The 17,985-nt window shown below is 40.6% G+C and overlaps 1 long non-coding RNA gene across 1 annotated transcript in view; it reads left to right on the forward strand.

Annotated features, from left to right (window-relative positions):
- Positions 1-17,657, forward strand: part of LOC140627708 (uncharacterized) — a 38,602-nt gene extending 20,945 nt beyond the window's left edge. The window contains exon 3 of the long non-coding RNA XR_012026338.1: positions 17,403-17,657. This is a non-coding gene — a long non-coding RNA (uncharacterized lncRNA). The remainder of the gene's footprint in view (positions 1-17,402) is intronic.
- Positions 17,658-17,985: the final 328 nt, after the last annotated feature.

Consider the following 17,985-nt stretch of genomic DNA (forward strand, 5'->3'; position numbering starts at 1 on the left):
TTAACCATGTAAAGCAAAGTACAGGATAGTTTGGTCTAATTTGCTTGGTTAAGTGACATTCTATATAACTGATTGAGAAATTCTAAAGTGCCATCAGTGCAGGCAGGGTTTTCATCCGTCTTCTCTTTCTGCTACAGAGTGATCATTTGCCCATTATTTTTTGCTCATGAGCTAGAAAGCCTGAATACTTAAAGTTCTATTTTATATCAGGGGCTTATTTTTTAAAGAAACTACTTAGAGCTGCATGGTGCTTTAGGTTTTAGGGACTCCAACTGTTGACTTTTTGTAATCTTTACTAAGTGTTTGGAGAGCACAGAAAGCCCTCTGCTTGCATGCTGGAGCACAAGTCCATTTAGGTCTGGGAAGCTTTCCATCTAGATATTTGAACAGTATTGTGATTATTATGATTATATATATATATATATATATATATATATATATATATATATATACACACATACATGTACTTTAAAAATCTCTAAAAGGGCAACAAAATGTAAGGTACATTAGACCCCCTGCTAGGCCAGACTTTTATCCAGTAGCCTCTGTATTTTAGAATACTTAGTCATGAATTTCAAAGTTGGGGAGAAAGAATTATGGACAGGAATGGATATTACGAAGCCCATGCATTGAAACTATGTACTTTACATAAGAGTATCAGGGTTTAGGGGGCACCTGGGTGGCTCAGTGGTTGAGGATCTGCCTTCGGCTCAGGTCATGATCTCAGGGTCCTGAGCTCAAGTCCCCCGTTAGGCTCCCTGCTCAGTGGGGAGTCTGCTTTTCCCTCTGCCCCTCCCCTCATTCTTACTCTCTCTCTTAAATAAGTAAATAAAATCTTAGAATAAAAAAAAAAAAGAGCGTCAGGGTAGCACACTCTGAGTCTGAGCTTCGTTTTTTTTTTTTTGTTTTGTTTTGTTTTTTGGTAAAGATTTTATTTATTTGAGAGAGAGTACCTGAGTAGGAGGAGGGGCAGAGTGAGAAGCAGACTCCCTGCTGTGCAGGGAGCCTGATGCAGGGCTCCATCTCAGGACCCCAAATCATGACCCAAGCCACTTGGGTCAACTGAGCCACCCAGGTGCTCTGAGCATTTTTTTTTAAAGATTTTATTTATTCATGAGAGACACACACACAGAGAGGCAGAGACACAGGCAGAGGGAGAAGCAGGCTCCCTGCAGGGAGCCCGACGTGGGACTCTATCCCGGGTCTCCAGGATCACACCCTGGGCCGAAGGTGGTGCTAAACTGCTGAGCCTCCTGGGGTGCCCTGAGCTTTTTTTTTTTTAAATACATGCTTCTTAATAAGCCTGGTTATGTGGTTGAGATGCAGCAGATAGTGGAATGCAGGTAGGGAAGGAAAGACTATTGTAGGTAGTTTCCACGACAGAAGAGTAGGCAGTCCACAGCCTGACAAGGAAGAAGAGAAACATGGAGAGAGAGCTAGAGCTGGATTCCCATACAGCATAGTGACTGTGGGTCCTATCAATGTCTTGGAGTCATTGAGGAAAGGTTAAATTATGCCTGTGTCATTTGAGATGACAGAGAAGTGGATAATACAGTCTCCCACCAATGTAGTTCAGATTTCAGAGTTTAAGATGTAAACTTCAGTTACCTGGAAAGCATCCCAATGTGAAACATGTCATTTTCCTGACAGAAAATTGAAGCATTGTTATGGGAATGTAATTATGAATTGCTCTTAGAAATGGATATTATCACTTGTTTTATGACAAAATAGCACCAAATGATTCCTGGCCCTGGTTTCGTGACACTCTATCATATTTCCAGTTATGTCACAATGTGTGAGATGTATTATGAAGCTCAAGCCAAGAGACCATAAGCAGTGGGAAGATTGCTTGCTCTCCATGGCATGCCCTGTGTCACACAGGATCTGATACCAACGGGGCCATCAATATTTTTGTTGAGTGTGTGTGTATGATATGTATAATATACACATTGTCTTAGGATATACAGCTGACCCTTGAACAAAACAGATTTGAACTATGCAAGTCCACTTTATATGCAGATTTTTCACAGCACAGTTCTGTAAAGGTATGTTCTCTTATGATTTTCTCAACTGTTTTTCTTCAGTTTATTCTAAGAATACGGTATATAATACATATAATACATATGACATACAGTTTAATTAACTGTTAATTAACTGTTTAATTAACTGTTCATGTTATCAGAAAGGCTTCCAGACAATATTAGGCTATGTATAGTTGTTCCTGCAGCGAGTCAAATGTTGTAAGTGGATTTTTAACGTTGTGTAGGGTTGGCACCCCTAATCCCTGTGTGGTTCACAGATCAACTACATATATATTACAGGAGGGGATGTTGAAAAGTCAAAGATTTTAGTGCATCCTACTGTTTTAAAGGTCAGTATAGAATCAGCTATTGCTGTATATCAAATAACAACCAAAATTATTTTGCTCACACGACTGTGGGTTGGGGGGGTGTCAGATTTGTGGCTCTTAGTTGCTGATTGGTTGTGAATTTGTTCTGTGGGTTTTGGACTACCCAGTTATTTTGGCATATTTTTCTCATGGTGCAAGAAGGTGAACCAAAACAAGAGAAACCTGAAGTCCTTCTTAAGATTGAGTCTCAAAACTGTAAAACTGTCTCTTCCACCCACATTCCACTGTAGAAAGTAGTCACATGGTCAAACCCATAATGTATACTGCTTTTAGGGGATGAAGTGTAAAGTGACATGGCAAAGGAGTGGGTCAAGGCAAGAGTGATGAATTTGGGGAAATAATTCAATCTAACATACTTATAAATCACAAATACATTAACAAGACTTGAAATCAGGTCTGTGATTACTATTGTTGGGCAATAATTGAATCTTTTCCTTTTATTTCTATAATATCTTACTGAGATCCAGAGTACATTCCAAAAACTAATTATTCATATAGAATTGAAAATTTTCTACCCAATCCTTGATATTCTAAATTCATTTTTTAAAGCTTTTATTTTTAAGTACGCTCTCCACCCAATATGGGGCTTGAACTCAGCACCCTGAGATCAAGAGTCACTTGCTCTATGGACTGACCAACTGGGTGCCCCAAATTACTATTAACAAACATTCTAGTAGAGCAGTATTAGAGCACCAAAATGAAGCCTCTGCAGCCACATTTTCTCTGTGCCTTTGGAATAGCCATAGCACAAAAATGCTATGGTACTTAAGAAAATAAATGATATTAAACAGATTGCTATTTATCTTGTGAGTGTGTCTCATTTAACTTTAGTGTTCAATAGAGGGTTAATGTGCTCTATTCAGTGGAGATTAGAATACCAGAAAACACCTCTTTGATGGGCAGAAGTGTGTTGGGTTGCATGAAGGTATCTTTTCTGTTTGACAGCTCCTCATGCTAAGAGTGAGTCATTATCTTGATGTTTAACATGTATCATCTGAGATAATACCTGGCACTGGTAGGCGCATTAGTATGGATTGGCACTTGGAGGGTAGTCACAATGTTTGCTAACATGTCTCTTAACTAAATTTAGTTACACAGATAGGCGAGTTCGATAATTTCTTAGTTGAATTCCCACAAGTCTCTTGTTAAAATACTTGAAAACATGTATTGCAATTATATTAGAACTCCTACCTCAAAATTAATTATTTCTATCCCTTTGCTTTCTTTATGAGGATGAAAATGGCACTGTGCATTTAAGTAGAATGTCGTGTACGAATCATCAGAAATAGTAGCTCTAATGTGCTCTAGATCTACCTAGGGTAGAGATGCTTAGCATGGGGTCCACAGATGGGCTTTGGCACATTGTGGAATAATCGATCATCTGCAGAATATGAATATATACACCTGTAAGAATTTCTTTCTCCAAAGAATGTCTGTAACCTTCATGAGAGTCTTTTAAAAGTCTAAGACTCAAGAAACCCTAACAAAATACTTGAAACATGTCTAGTGGAGTTTATTTTCTGTTGAGCCTCTTGACTCCTCCTTAATGGACCTCTATTTCTGCCTTGGTCAGAGAAAAAGGATGACTTCTGATAGCTTGATCAGAGTAGCAACCCTAAGGAAAATTGGCACTGTTCCAGATATGTCAAACTCTCAGTTCACTGTAGAATTGCAGCCTTTATGCTCAAGCACAACTCAACTCCTTTTTGAGGAGGCCTTCAATAAGAACCAGATCAGCAGCTTACTGATTGATTGATGGCCATGTTTTCTGATTCTTACTTCTGTGCTACTTACGTCAGTGATCAAAGGAGTAGTGCACACATAGCAGAGGGAGCTGTGATATCTCAACCTGCTGACCTGTTGTCTTAAGGATTCTTCTTAAGAGAGCATCACATCATATATTCCCTGTGTCAATGGTTCTCAAGTTTGGACATACAGCAATTGTGTGTTAGGAGCAAGCTAAAACTCTTTCTTATTCAAAATGTACTTTAGGATGAAAGTGAGTGAAATTCTTTTGATTACAGGGGTAGTTTTGAATCATCTTTAATTCATATTAAAAATGTTCACACACTCTGGTAATTTATTTTTAATAAGAAATGGATCTCATCCCATGCTAACACAACTGTCCCCTTGAGTGCTTTGGCTGCTATAAATTTCTGCAATTCCACTTACTGGGAATCTTTGTTCCTGTGTTCTTATCAGAGTCCTCCACTCTTTCAGCCTTTTAATTTTATATTCAAATCTAATCATGACCTTCCCTTGTCTTTTCTTAGAGGAAGAGGTTTCTAAGTCTAACCTGTCCATGCTTTGGGTTCAATAGCCCACATGGTACACAATGTAAGACAGTTCTATTATGTGGCCAATTGTGGGATACAACTTATAGTTGCTCTAGGCATCTGTAGAAGAGACAGCATCATGTAGGATAAGAGTTTTTGATAATTCTGTTCATGAACCAGATTGCTTTCTTATGGAAACCACAGAGGAATTTATGGAGCAGGTTCTCAGGATCCCCATTTTATTAAAGAGGGATGGACACTCATCAAAGTTAACAAAATTTCCAGCAGTCTCAAAGATGGTAAATATTAGAACAGATACTCAAGTTTCTCTGCCTCTAAAGCCAGAGTATGGCTGTTTTGACTACATGACTGTCTTTGTATGAAAGTGGGAATGATAGGGTTTGAGACAGGCCTCAATAGGCAAATAGGGTTTCAATAGGAAGGTGGGAGGAGAGAATTCCAAGGACAGAGAGTGAATAAGTGAGGGCAGAGTTGACAATGATGACCTTGCTGGTAAATCACAAGACCCACCTGGTTCCTGGTTTTAATGGAGACTCTGGGTTAAGGATAGGAATAAGAAGTTGCAAAAGAGGGCTGTTTTTTCCCCTGAAATCTAAGCCCTGTGGTTGAAGTTTGATGACAGAAACCACAGTAAATTTTTATTCTCTGATTTGAGAGGTAGGCTAGTGCATTGCGACAAAAATTAAGTCTTTATTTGGTTAAATCAGTTCCATGAAATATTGTTATCCTACATGTTTACTGTTTTTGTTTTTGTTTTCCTGAGAAACAGCAATTGAGGCGGAGTGGTGTGGGAGGAGGGGCAGGGCAGAGGGAGAGCAAGAATCCCAAGCAGGCTCCATGCCCCAGCAGGGAGCCCAGGTAGGGCTCCATCTCCTGACCCTGACAGGAGAACCTGAGTTGAAACCAAGAGTCAGATGTTTAACCACCTGAGTCACCAGGGGCCCCAATTCTACACATTTATTTTTTTTAATAAAATAATTTTTTATTGGTGTTCAATTTACCAACATACAGAATAACACCCAGTGCTCATCCCGTCAAGTGTCCCCCTCAGTGCCCATCACCCACTCACCCCCACCCCCCGCCCTCCTCCCCTTCCACCACCCCTAGTTCGTTTCCCAGAGTTAGGAGTCTTTCTTTATTTTTTTTTTAATTCTTATTTATTTATGATAGTCAGAGAGAGAGAGAGAGAGAGAGAGAGGCAGAGACATAGGCAGAGGGAGAAGCAGGCTCCATGCACCGGGAGCCCGACGTGGGATTTGATCCCGGGTCTCCAGGATCGCGCCCCGGGCCAAAGGCAGGCGCCAAACCGCTGCGCCACCCAGGGATCCCGAGTTAGGAGTCTTTATGCTCTGTCTCCCTTTCTGATATTTCCCACACATTTCTTCTCCCTTCCCTTCTATTCCCTTTCACTATTATTTATATTCCCCAAATGAATGAGAACATACACTGTTTGTCCTTCTCCGATTGACTTATTTCACTCAGCATAATACCCTCCAGTTCCATCCACGTTGAAGCAGATGGTGGGTATTTGTCGTTTCTAATGGCTGAGTAATATTCCATTGTATACATAGACCACATCTTTATCCATTCATCTTTCGATGGACACCGAGGCTCCTTCCACAGTTTGGCTATTGTGGACATTGCTGCTATAAACATCGGGGTGCAGGTGTCCCGGTGTTTCATTGCATCTGTATCTTTGGGGTAAATCCCCAGTGCAATTGCTGGGTCATAGGGCAGGTCTATTTTTAACTCCTTGAGGAACCTCCACACAGTTTTCCAGAGTGGCTGCACCAGTTCACATTCCCACCAACAGTGTAAGAGGGTTCCCTTTTCTCCACATCCTCTCCAACATTTGTTGTTTCCTGCCTTGTTAATTTTCCCCATTCTCACTGGTGTGAGGTGGTATCTCATTGTGGTTTTGATTTGTATTTCCCTGATGGCAAGTGATGCAGAGCATTTTCTCATGTGCATGTTGGCCATGTCTATGTCTTCCTCTGTGAGATTTCTCTTCATGCCTTTTGCCCATTTCATGATTGGATTGTTTGCTTCTTTGGTGTTGAGTTTAAGAAGTTCTTTATAGATCTTGGAAACTAGCCCTTTATCTGATACGTCATTTGCAAATATCTTCTCCCATTCTGTAGGTTGTCTTTTAGTTTTGTTGACTGTATCCTTTGCTGTGCAAAAGCTTCTTATCTTGATGAAGTCCCAATAGTTCATTTTTGCTTTTGTTTCTTTTGCCTTCGTGGATGTATCTTGCAAGAAGTTACTGTGACCGAGTTCAAAAAGGGTGTTGCCTGTGTTCTTCTCTAGGATTTTGATGGAATCTTGTCTCACATTTAGATCTTTCATCCATTTTGAGTTTATCTTTGTGTATGGTGAAAGAGAGTGGTCTAGTTTCATTCTTCTGCATGTGGATGTCCAATTCTACACATTTAAGTGCAAATGAATGTTCATTTATATAACCTTTTAGGGATTTTAAGGGGGTGAGGAGTTGGACTGTTTTGTGGGATTTTGTGAGTCACATAGCCACTACATTGGATAGAGACTCTCTAACAAAAGCTGATCTTATTTTTGGAAAATATATCTTGGGGTGCTCTGATGGCTCAGTTGAAACAGCATGTAAGTTGTGATCTCAGGGTCATGAGTTTGAGACCCCTATTGGGAGTAGAGATTACTATCTCTCATTTTGTTCCATTATTGGATTTTAATCAAGAGAAACAGTTGAGTCCACTAACCCCTTTTAAGCTACCACTTTCTGGCAGAATGACCTAATTTAGAGCTAAGTTTTTTTTCTTTAACAATATATTTATTTTAGAGAGGAAAGAGGGTGTGAGTGGGAGAGGGGTAGAGGGAAAGAATCTCAAGTTGACACCCCCTTAATGTGTAACCTCTTGCAGGGCTTGATCCCTTGACCCTGAGATCACCACTAGATCCAAAATCAAGAGTTGGCTACACAACTGACTGAGCCACCCAGGTGCCCCTACAGCTAGGATATAAAATTGGAGACAGTCTAGATAAGGAGCAGAGGTTTTCAAACTTGAGCCTATATCAGAAAGAGTCGCCGGAAGGTTTGTTAATACACAGTTCTTAGGGCACCACTTCCAGGAATTCCCATGCAGTAGGTCTCTGGTGGGTCCCTAAAATTTGCCTGTTTAACACTCAGGTAATGTTAATGCTATTTTTCATTGGCCTATACTCTGAGAATCGCTTTCAAAGGCTGATTCCTCAAAAGCACCCATCTCAGAATCAATCAGGTGAAATCAAAAACTAAATCCTTAGCTGATTTAAGGGAGAATGGAGCACTTTGGTAGAAATGTCCTGTGTTCAAAAATTGGGGTCAGTAATGGGGAGATCGTATCTTCCTTTCTTATGGAAAATAGTTCTGTAAACTGGAAAGAAAACTTTACTTTGGAGTCAGACTATCTGGATTCCAATCCCAGCTGTGATTTTACTAGATGTATGGCTTTGTAAATCAGTTAACTTCTCTGAGCTTCAGTGTCTTAACCTCTAAAACAGATTGAATAATTAGGATTGCTGGGAGGATTAAATGCAACAATGTAGGTTGAATTTGGATGTTTGTGTTGATTAGCTATTTCACCAATGTGAACTTCACTGAAGAAAATGGTACTTAAGTAGATTTTTTTAAGGTGTAAGTGGAATTGTGTCTTTACTTGCGCTTTCCCTTTATCAATTTGAATATTTATTTTCCTGAAGGTTGCTCCTCCATATCATGTTGCTATCTCTATAATGTCGTATCATAATTAGATTATTTGCCAGTTGGGATCTATGATTAGAAAATAAGTATTTCTGGGGTTCCTGGGTGGTGCTGTTGGCGAAGTGTCCAACTCTTGGTTTTGGCTCAGGTTGTGATCCTAGGGTCATGAAATCAAGCCCTGTGTTGGGCTCTGTGCTCAGCATGGAGTCCACTTGGGATTCTCTTTTCCTCTTCCTCTGCCCATTCTGCTCATGCTCTGTTTCCTTGTCCAAAATAAATGAATAAAGGGTCTCCTTGGTGGCTTAGTCAGTTGGACATCTGCCTTCGGCTCAGATCATAATCCCAGGGTCCTGGGATGGAGCCCCAATGTCAGGCTTCCAGCTCAGTGGGGAGTTTGCTTCTCCCTCTGCCCCTTTCCCTCCTGCTGCTTGTACTCACTTGCTCTCTCTCAAATAAATAAATTAAAAATAAATAAATCTTTGAAAAAAAGGAAATGAGTATTTCTGAAATTTTCCTAGAGTCAGACTCCTTTGAATTGGAATAATTTTGAAGTAGAAGGAAGGTTGCTGTCATGAAGAGTCAAAGGAGTAGCTATTTTATCTCACATTCCTGACCCTTTTCAGAATAAACTGAAGGAGAAAAAGGTTCCTGTGAGCCTATAAAGGCCTAAACTCTTGAGGTATAAGATTTGCTTTTGTTCCAGGGCAAGTGTCTTAGACAGTGAATGCTGTTGACTGGTCTGACAAACTATAACTACCATAGGTGTTGGCTTGGACTCTGTCATCTCCAGTCAAAGCTTGGGTCTTGGTCTCTGAATGGATTGATGTGATCTTTGATGTGCCTTTGGGTTGTAGTTGTCTGTCGGTTTGCTGCTATTTTAAAAATTATCTTGATATGTTAGTGTTCCTCTCTGAAACCCTAAAATCTTGCTACATAAAGTTTGGTCTGTGAGTCTAAGGTTCTTATCCAGACTAATGAGTCAGAATCTTCATTTAACAAGATCCTGAGATGACTCCCATGCCCGTTGATGTTTGAGAAATACACCTCTAGGTGACCTCCAAAGTCCTTTGAGGTCTAATGTTTAGGATTCTAAGGAAACTTGTAAATATTTGTACTCCTATTGTTCTCACTGAAGTTATTACTTGAACTAATCTTTTTTGTGTCTGTTACTTTCCCTCCCCCTCCACACCTAACGCCTGTCTTGTTCAATAAACAACTCGAATGTCAACTTCTGTTGTGAATAACTTTTGTTGTATTGATTCCCATTTCGCTTGTTCTTGTAAAATAGTATGTTATCCTATTGTATTCCAATAGACCAGAGATTTACCAGCCTGACTGTGAATTCAAATTGGCTGTACAGCTTTTTCTAAAAAAGATTCTATTTATTCATGAGAGAGAGAGAGAGAGCGGCAGAGATGCAGGCAGTGGAAGAAGCAGGCTCCATGCAGGGAGCCTGATGTGGGACTAGATCCTGGGACTCCAGGATCATGACCTGAGCCAAAGGCAGACGCTTAACCGCTAAGCTGCCCAGGCATCCCTGTGTACAGCTTTTAATCAAACACAGATTCCCAGTCCAGATCATTGAATCACAACCTTTGGTAGGTACAACTTAGGGATAAATATTAAAAATAATCTATGTGTTAAATTTGATATGCATTTTGAAATTGATGTATAATTGATATATAAAATTAGCTTCAGCTGTACAACTTAATGACTTCACATTTGTATACATTGCAAAGTGATCATCACAGTAAGTATAGTTAACATTTGTGACCCATAAATATACAATTTTTCTTTTGTTAAAAACTTGATTTCCCCCCCCGTGAGAATTGTGATTTATTTCTGAAGCATGCCAAAATCACACTAAGGATTCACCAAGGGGTGTGGGTGGGGACAAGGAGGCTCAAACACATACTGAGTGGCTAATCAGGAGTTGAGAGTGAAGGGGGAGTGGGTAGCTGGGGCCCTCATATGTCCCTCCGCTTTCTAATGGCACAGAGCCCTCTTCAGGCCAGCACCCCTCTCCATTCCCCATGTCTATTTTCTCTCCAGGGAGGTGGGGTAGGGGACCATGGGAAGAGGGTTTAGTGTGAGTGGGTCCCAGGAGGGTAAATGTGCCAGGGTGGGGTGGAGGTCCAAGCTTAATATGCACTTATCAGGCAGATTTCCCAGGGAGCTGAAATGGAAAAATATGGAACATTTCATGAATTTTCATGCCATCCTTGCACAGGGCCATGTAATCAGTGTATCATTCCACTATATACATTCCATTCCAGTATATACATTGAGTATATGTGCTGCCTTACTTAGTGAGCGAGCTCATGTTGAGAACTTTGAGGATCCTACTCTCTTAGCAACTTCCAAATATGCAATACAGTATTAACTGTAGTCACCATGCTGTATGTTACATCATCATGACTTAGTTATTTTATAACTATTTTATTTGTACCTTTAGCTCTCTTCACCTATTTTGCCTAAACCCCAGCCCCTGCCTTTAGCAGTTGCCAGTGTGTTCTCTATTTACGAGTTTGTTGTTGTTGACATTTTAGATTCCTCATATAGGTAAGACCAGATAGTTTTTATACTTTCCTGTCTGACTTAGCATAATGCCACCAAAGTCTATCCATGTTGTCCCAGTGGCTAGATTTCCTACTCTTTTATGCCTGATTAATATTCTATGGGGAGAGAGAGAGAGAGAGAGAGAGAGAGAGAGAGAGATCATATGCATGCAATCAGATTTTTCCTTATCCATTCTTCCATTGATGGTCTGTTATGATATTACCATATCTGAGCTATTGTAAACAATGCTGCACTGAACACCAGGGTGCAGATATGTTTTCAAATTAGTGTTTTCAGTTCTTCAGGTAAATATCCAGAAGCACAATTGCTGAATCCTATGGTAGTTTTTGTTTTAATTTTTGAGACACCTCTGTAGTGTTCCACAGTGGCTATTCCTCCGATGCCTATTTTTGATGGAGAACCAACATGAGAAAAAAAATAACTTGTCCATGGGCCAGGATTCCTTCTTTTTCCAGTATTTTCTCTGAATAAATACTTATTAAATGACAGACAGATGAATTACTTATTTGTCTTTCATGATAGCTTAGACTCTTGCGTGGCAGATCCTTGTGTTTCTATCTGTGACCTGTTAGAAGGCCTGGAAAATGATAGGTAGTCAACACATTAGTTTCTGTATTTGTACCCTTTTTGAAGGCTTTGGAGGCAGAAACAAACCTGAGTTAAATTCCTACCACTGCCATGTTATAGCTCTGTGACTCTAGTATTTACATGATTATTCACCTCTGTTCATCTCATCCATGGTTTTTGATATTTATTGACTGCTACATGCCTGGGACACATGCCAAACAAGGCAGATAAGTTCCTATTTTCTTAGAGCATACATTCTAGTAGAGTGACAGACAAAAGGAAATAAGTAAAAAGACCAATTAAATAAAAATTTGAATCAATGTGGTGAAGGCAACAAAACAGGAGGCTGAGAAATTGAATCATGTTCAAGGGTGGTGAAGGAATGAACGTTATAGGGAAAGATATTTAAGTCAACAATCAAAGGATGAAATGGATCTTGTGAAGGTAAAGAGGTGCTAATGGGCATATCGGGTAGAGACAATGAGGTGTGCGGTGGGTCTGAAGCAGGAAAATGCTCAGGATGTTGAAAGCCAAAGAGAATACCAATGTGACTGGAGCTCAATGAGTAGGGAGGGTTTCAGGCTAGGTCATGTTGGCATTAATGGCAGGGAAATAAGAATGCCTAAAAGTTGCTTTTGTCTACTTATCCTCCTCTGTGAGAAACACTGTATAGAATTATTTTCAGTCGGGCTAGTGCCCAATAATCTACAAGTAGTACCAAGGAAAACTGGTTTGAGGATTGATATAGCCTACAGAGGGCCTCTACCTTCAGCAAACTGATACCTATTTCTCAGATCTCTTGGCCTCTGGCCAACCATGACATGGAAATTTGAGATCATTTTCCATGTGAGGAAGGCAGGATAGATCAACATGACTGGGTTTCAAGGGATCTTGGCCCATTCGTCAATGTCAAGGAGTGTCATAACATGCTTGTGACCTTATTATGCAATGCTACCCCACCTAAAAGAAATGTCTGTCACATAGTGTCATGGATATCAATCAAAGTAGCAATTCTTTTAAGGCCTGGGGTGCCAAGAAGTGCTGTGGGAAGCAGAGAATTAGGAGAAAAGCCAAAACCTTCTACCCCCTTCTTCACTTAAACTGTTTGAACCTTAAGGAGACTTAAAGCAACTCTATCAAATAACTAGTGTGAGCATAAAATAAGACAGTGCATGTACAGGCATCCCTAGTGTCTGTCAGTAGATGATCTATTCTTCTTAGGTGACTAGGATTGAGTGTAAAGATGATAAAAACACTTTCCAAAATTATAGTGTACAAGATATTCCATGAAGGTAGTCAGTATGGTTCTTCATCCCTGCCTGCTGGTATCCGCCATGCTTGGTAGCCACAAAGTCTGAGAGCTAAGATACATTTGGAAAATGGACTTAATTGAAAAGTGCTAAGGGAATACAATTTCCTGTCCCCAGTCCATGGTGGATTTTTATCTGAAAAGAGGGATGAAGAGAAAGAACAGCTTTTCTTTTCTTCTTTTTCTACCCACCTGAAGCCCTGACAATCAGCTTGTAGCCTATACATTTGGCCCCACAGATGGGTGAAGGCTGTCGCTCATAGTGAGGTACATCGGTAAGTACAAGCAGCCAGTGAAGATTCTAGAGGTATAATGAAAGAAGCAAATGACAGAGGTTAAAGCATTTACAAAAATTCATGTTGAATTTGGCAGAAAATATGAGATAGGTTCTAGGAGAGTGTGTGAGTGGTGTGTGTGGGTATGGAAGATGTAGTGTATGTGGTGTTTGTGGGGCCCGATGTGTGCATCAGATGGCATGTATGGTATGTATTTGTGTGTGTCCAATAGCATGTGGGGCGTGTGTGTGTATGACAGGAGAGGACAGACAGGGACCAAGGATCTCCAGCATCTTTTTTCTCCCAATCCAGGAGCCTGTTCCTCCTTTGCCTTCTAAACCAGATTGTGGTGGGGAGTAGTACGTTCTTGAATTGGCCTCTTTGTTGTGTGACATATATTCCTTTTGCCAAGGATAAGTCATTTTTGTCAAACTCTAAATTGGGTCATTCATTAGTATGGAAATAAGGTTTTTTAGGACCAAGAACAGCTTATGTATAAATACTCTTTCACTTCAGCTCTGAACAAAGGAAGGATTGTGACTCAAATGCAGTCCGAATCACCACTCATGTATGCCGAAATGGTTGATGGTCTGTCCTCACCAGACTTTGCTGCTGGTGCACATTGGGTTGAGGAGATAGACATTACCAGCCGGTACTGAGAAAGACATGAAATGAATATGTGTAGTCTGTGTGGGTGGTTGGCAGCACCTCAACCTTCCTACCCTCCTTTGCTTGCGCCTTACTTGTCTGCAGGTGACACAGGTCCACGTGTGGATGGGGACAAGTAACCCAGAATTGAGGTTAGGTCGGCCTCACTGTGGGCACTAAACAGACATATAGAGGACTCTGAATATAAGTCTTGATACTTGTTTTTGGTAAATATTTTCTTTTAAAAATCATTAAGGCTCCCTGGAGTTCTTTCAAATGGAAAACCAATGTGCCATAATTTGGATCCCCCATAGGCTAATATGGAGCAATCCAGCACAATTTAGCTTCTATTGTAAGAGGTGATCATGTAAATATAAGGCTTTATATGCCCATATGACTAAGAGACTACTTTTACAGTTGGACAAAGAAAACAAACAGGCTAGGATATCTGTTCCTGTATGAAGCAGTGATTCTGCTGATGAAACCAAGTCACCTTCCTGACCCATCCATGGAATCACGTGGTCGGGAAACTCATCTTAGAGTTGCTGCTCGAATAAAAGAAAATATAACTATCCTTCTTTTCAACTAAAAGTGACTTGGCGAGTTGTGTCAATTAGCTAAGGCTTTGGCGTCACGTATCCTGTTTTTCTCGACCTATCCAGCCATCAGTAGCTAGCAATTTCATGGTTTGGAATGATCTGAGTAGCAATTCAAGAAAATACCATCCAGAACAGGTTTGGTTTTTTGGCATTCCCAATGAATATTTAATTACCAATGCACACTTCACATAGGACGGCAGGAAGTCATTCCTAAATGACTTCAAGAAATTAATCGTCTCCATAAAGAGAACAAAGAACCCAAATCTGGTTTCAGTGATAGTCCAAGTTTCATTCATCTCTACAAGGATTTAGTACAGAGGGTGGAAAAGCAAAATGTTTGGTCATATTTGATACAGACTTTCTTTCAGTCTAGATGTTAGTATTGAGAATATAAACTTACTTTATTTTCCTGGCTCCAATTAAACTGTTTCTGCCTGGATACAATGGAGGAAACATCAAATGGGCAAAGTCCAGGTCTTATTAAAAAAAAAAAACAAAAAGCACCAGAGGTCATGATCCTGGGGTCTTGGGATCAAGTCCTGCAGCAGGCTCCCTGCAGGGAGCCTGCTTCTCCCTCTGCCTGTGTTTCTGTCTTTCTCTTTGTGTCTCTCATGAATTAATTAAAATCTTAAAAAAGAAATACAAGCAAAAAGGAAAGAGTGGCACCCGGGTGGCTCAGTCGGTTAAGCGTCTACCTTTGGCTCAGGCCGTGATCCTGGGGTCCTGGGATCAAGTCCTAATCAGGCGCCCTGCTAGGCGGGGAATCTGCCTCTCCCTCTCCTCCTCCTCCCCTGCTCGTGTGCTCTCTCTCAAATACATAAAATCTTAAAAAAAAAAGAGGGAAGAAAGATAATATCAGAGTATCAAGCTCGTCATCTGTATTTATTTTCAGTGCTTCAATTAGTGTGGTGCAAGGATGTCTGTGAAGTCTAGAACCTAGACATCTCAGTTCCTGAATTCAAACTGTTTCCTGTTGAGAGCTGCCGGCTGCTTAGACTCGGCTGCTGGGCTGGTCACTGCTGATTCCTAATGTGTGTGTGAGAGAGCATGAGTCAGCCTGCCTGTGTGTGGTGTGCAGGGGCGAATTTTGAGTGTTTTCCGAATTCTCTGTCCCCAGTGTGTTGCAGATACTTTGGCCCCAGCATGCTTCTGTATAAGAGCCACATTATCTAAAGCCAGTATTTTGAGGAGACAGAGCCATATAAGTTGTATGAATGGGAGGAGGTCTCCTGTTGATAAGAGCTATCTCTCCAGTTTAGTGTAGTCCCAGAGGAGGCATGCACTTGAACTGATTCATCCTGTTTCCTTGGGTGGTGGGAATGTGTAGAGAGAAAGCTTTCCTAGACACAAGAGCAATAAGGGTCGGTCACAGGCGAGTGACAAGGACAGGAGCCCAGAGGACTAACTGGTACATGGGACCGCCACACAGAGTGGCTCTATGCTTCTAGGTACTTAGAACATAGAGTTGGTTAGGAAGCTCCCATTACACTTTCACTTTTTCACTCCTGGAAGGAAGCTTAGCAGAGAGGAGGCAGACTGAGTTTTATTTATTTTTTTTATTTTTAAAGATTTTTATTTATTTATTTATTCATTCATGACAGACACAGAAAGAGAGAGGCAGAGACACAGGCAGAGGGAGAAGCAGGCTCCATGCAGGGAGCCCAAAGTGGGACTTGATCCCGGGTCCCCAGGATCACACCCTGGGCTGAAGGTGGTGCTAAACCGCTGGGCTACCAGGGCTGCCCGTAGACCGAGTTTTAAATTGTAGCCTCACCATTGCCTCATCTGTGTGACCGTAAGCAAGTCATTTTTCTCTGAGCTTCGTTTTTCTCTCATGCAAAAATCAGGGTAATTCATAATGACCATGTAATTCTCATGTAATCGTAGGTTGAACGGAGTAGAAAGTTTCCATATATTTATGGGGCTTTTTTAAATTATTCCATAAATGGTAATTGTATTAGCATTGACTCATCGGCCTTGGGCTGGCTTTAAGTTCATTGTATCTGGAAGTGACTTGATTTAAAGGAGAGTGATCTCCTGGGAGCAGAAGTAATTATTGACTTACTCTTACTGTCCCATACTATTCTATTATTCTTATAAGATTTATATCCTGCTATCTTCCTGGCTTATGGAGCTAGTTTCAGAGCCTTCTCTACTCTTTATTCATGCAATGTCCTCAGTTGAGGTTCATGCCATCTGAATCATACCACTTTCTACTTGCTTTTTGGACCTTATAAGTCAGTTTCGTTAGCTCATGATTCTTTTTTATGTATTAGAAAATACACTTGGGATGCCTGAGTGGCTCAGTGGTTTAGTGTCTAACTTTGGCTCAGGGCGTGATCCCGGGTCCTGGGTATAATACTGCATCAAGCTCCCTGCGGGGAGCCTGCTTCTCCCTCTGCCTACGTCTCTGCCTCTCTCGGTGTGTCTTTCATGAATAAATAAATAAAATCTTTAAAAAAAAGAAAATACACTCCTTTCTCAAAGCCTTTTACTTATATTTGCTAGAAAATTATTATATGAATGTATCTGCTATACTAATGGTGCCATGTAGAATTGTACAGTGCACAACATGCACAACTGTACATGGTAGTCCACTATTTTGACAGTATTCATCCCTACTTCATTTCACTAACCTAGAATTACTACTCCACCTCCATCATATTACAATCCGATATCTTACTTTTAGACTGCAACCTCATACTTTTATTTTTCTTTCTATCAGTCTCAGTACAACTGCTCATACCCATGATACTTCGATGTTCATCCTCGTCTCCCAATGTCTCGTATTAATATTCTATTAACTGGTATCTGTATTCTGGGGTTCCTAAGGCTGAAATTAGGTGTTGGTTGGGCGAGGGCCTTATCTGGATATTCTAGGAAGGAGTCTTCATTCTTGTTCATTCCAGATCGTTGCTAGAATTCATGTCCTTGCAGCTGTCAGACTAAGTTCTCATTTCCTTGTTTGTTCTCAAACTCTAAAGCCTGCTTGTATTCCTCAGCTTGTGACCTTCTCCATCTTCAAAATCCACAACAAATCCTCCTGTGCTGCAATCTCTCTGATCCTCCTTTCTGGCACCAAGTTGACCACAGTCTGCATTTAGAGGACATGTATGATGAGATTATTAACACCCAGGTAACTCTCTTTGGTCAAGTAAGGTCATGGGAGTAGCATGCAATCCTGGGAGTAACACCAGGGGGGTAAAGATCATGGGAACCAAAATCTGGCCGGTGACATCGTATCTCCTAATTTCATAAGCAGTCCTAACCCCAAAGTTTATCACATCTGTCACATTATGCCATCATTCTTTATTTTCTCACCCCAAAATCTTAACCACTAATAGCCTACTGTTGCCTGGAAGCCTTACCTATAACCTAAATGATCCATTAACATGTTTTAGTATGTTATATATATTATCTACTGTATTCTTACAATAAAGTGGATAACAGAACATGCTTTTGAAATTACAAGGAAAATACATTTACAGAACCGTACTGTATTTATTGAAAAAATCCACATAGAAGTGGACCCATACAATTCAATCCTATGTTGTTCAAGGTCAGCTGTACTCAGCTACACTAAAA

This window comes from Canis lupus, chromosome X (genome assembly GCF_048164855.1).
Source record: "Canis lupus baileyi chromosome X, mCanLup2.hap1, whole genome shotgun sequence".
Taxonomy (NCBI): domain Eukaryota; kingdom Metazoa; phylum Chordata; class Mammalia; order Carnivora; family Canidae; genus Canis; species Canis lupus.